Below are 3,111 nucleotides of genomic sequence, written 5' to 3'. Positions count from 1 at the left end.
CTCTCTACAACACCATTTTAACTACACTTAGAATTAGGAAGCGAGAGGCAAGCAGGATGCAAAATTAGATAGTGAGAATGGGCAAAGACCTGTAAAAAATTTTGGTGCTAAGCAAAGAAGCACAAGTAAGAGGAAAAAATCCACATGACACAATAACCAAAGGTAGCACAGGAGCTAAGTATAACAAAAAATAGTAGGGATTCTGGGAGCACATAACATTGAAAATTTTATAAAGTCGAGTGGTTAAATTTTTTTAAAGACTTTTAAATTATTTTTCGAGCATGTTAAAATTGTAAAATTCTTTCGTGTGTAGTTAAAGTGTGCGAGGGGAGTGAGTCACCAAAAATTAAAGATGGTCATATGGGTAACTAGAGACTCGTGAAACATGTATGAGTGAATTTGGAGCCACAGTCACTGCTCATAAGTCATGCCCTACCCACTAACAATGCATTTATTAATTGTTAGACTTGGGGCAGTTGAAAGTCCAAAAGTCATTATTTTAAATCATATAATCTTCTTAATGTGTGGAAGGTTGTTTTTATTGATTTTTCTCACCAATAGGTATCTATACCTTAAAGCTAAATCTAGGGATATGAAGTAATTAGATTTTCATGATCTATTTACTAATCGATACATCATATTGAGTTATTTTATTTGGTGGACAATAGTGAACACAAAATTCAACTGTGGTTCAACTACCCAAGGATGTTGAGACAATTCTAGTATATTTTACTTTTATTAAGTATATATTATGAGATTTTTATGAATGGTTTAACAAACTTCCTTAAATTGAGTTGTAGCACATGAGTTTTATGAAATATTTACTTTTTTAAATATATTTGTGTATAATTTTTTAAACTTGGTCTATTTAATGTTATCTTAATATGATTTTTTTTCCAAGAATTTACTTTTATTGGAATCAAATTCATATAGTAATGGCATGGTAGACTTGCATTGTTGGTAGCCAAGTGACATGGCAAGGCTAACCAAGCAGACTGTGCATTATATTTTGGATGGAACATTATGTGCATGCTAATGAAGGATAGGGAACTAGTTTACATGAGGGGAATATGATGTGGCCATTTTGTGTATTGCCTCTCATGAGAGGGTAGCCATTTTCTATTTTACTAGTTGGATTTGTTGATAGGGCACATTTGGTCATAGTCAAGAATGCAATGTCAAGGAGGGTAATGTGCAAGAGTACGAAGTAGATTGGTCAACTCTAAGGATACATTATATGCTTAGTCCTATGCTTATTCTCCTTGCAATACTATCCCTTTTGCAAAATAAAACATCATGGAGACTGCTAGATTGAAGATAGAGGTTCCAAACTGGAAAAATGTTGCTACAAAATATTGTTACATAATGAAAGGCCTTCTAGGCTTAAATACATACAAACATGTGCTTATGAATGTTGTTGTGCAATGGAATGTCAAGGGAGCTTCTTCTCAAATGAAAGAAGATAAGATTTTATTTATACTCCTAGATTTCTATGTTAACATCTTACTATCATGTTTGAATTTTAGGATGATACCACACAAAAGTACCACATGTTGGCTTCCAAAAAGCTACTTTAGTCAAGGGCAACAAATCATTGTGCACTTCTAAGGTATAGAGATATATTCCCTCAATACTTTAACACAAAATACTAGAATGCCAAATTGAATAGATGGGATGTGTTGAATGGTGTTTTGATTTGGTGAGTTTGCGTATGATATTCACATTGATTCTTCATAAATGGCATTGAAGCATTTCTCTACGAGAGAATAAATAAATAAACCGTGATTATTTGCATATTTGATACTAGAAGCAACTCAACTCATGATGCATTTGCAACTATTTGTAGACTTTCTTATTGGTAGGAGACAATCTACATTCATATACAAAACATTCTAAAGACTTTCAAAATGGCAAGTTGAAGTTGAGAAACTAAGGCTATTTCAAGCAAAGAAATTTTGCATGGCTTACCAAAATCAAGTAGATAGATCTTTGAATGATCTAAAAGAGCAACAATGACTTCCGTGAATTTGATTTCTGGAATTGCCAAAGAGATGCAAAAATGACTAGCCAAAGCTAAATACAAACCATGGCTATTCATTAAAATCCTTCTTTAAAGCTCGCATTTAGCAAAGCAAAGCCATATAATTTATGGAACAGGAATGGCAAACGTCCAATTCATTGAGAACAATCATCAACTATAGTGTCTCGAATTTGTCATGTTTCATGATGCTTGTTGCCCTATGCCATCACTCTCAATTAATGATCAATGCACAAAAAACATGCTACAAAAGGTTTCCCTTTTGTATCTTCACCTAAGTATGGAATCTTAATTTTCTATGCAAGAGCTTAAAACAACAATGTCTACATCGAGCAAAGAAAACTCTCGAAGTTGGAACCAACTTAGTTGAATAATTTCTTGCTTACTACAATAAGCCAAAAGACCCAATGATTACACATACTTTGAAAGAAAATCTTTCAAAAGAACGAGGGTTACTCCATGCCCAAACAAGGAGTTTCCTGGTTGACAGTTGCATCATGTATACCATTCACCAAAGGTACTTATTTTACATAGTATAATTTGAAATTGCCAATGCTTATATTGAAATTAGATTATGCTAACATACAAATCAAACCATGCTCATCATGAAACTATGTTGTCAAGTTTACTGCAAATTCGATATTTAAATATAAAGCATGACACGAACCTTTCTTTTTCATTGCCACATTTATCACTTTTCTTGAACACTCATTCTAGGTCTTGGTCACTTTCCTTCATTGGTAAAATTCACCTTGAAGAAATCCTCTCAAGCCACCTCCTTCTCAAAGACCTTCCTCCAAACTAGAACTGCTTTTCAATTGTTTTCTACAACTACATTTATCTCACCTTAAGATTGCGGTAGTGTGTCAAGTGAAATGACTAGGCAATATCAAAGCTATGGCAACTAGGTTTATGCAAATGCTCAATGGACACATGTTCAATATCATGTAACAAGTCCATTCGAGTGAAGAGTCATGACAAAGACACAAGCTTTGTGAGCTTATTGCAAAGAGTCACATGATGCAAAATTTGGGCTTACGTGTCTAGGTAAGAATTAAAACCTTTTTACTTTA

This window comes from Lygodium microphyllum, chromosome 18 (assembly GCF_053477565.2).
Source record: "Lygodium microphyllum isolate KBCC chromosome 18, Lygodium_microphyllum_v1.1.10, whole genome shotgun sequence".
NCBI classification, from domain to species: domain Eukaryota; kingdom Viridiplantae; phylum Streptophyta; class Polypodiopsida; order Schizaeales; family Lygodiaceae; genus Lygodium; species Lygodium microphyllum.
Note: the sequence above shows the minus strand (reverse complement) of the source record.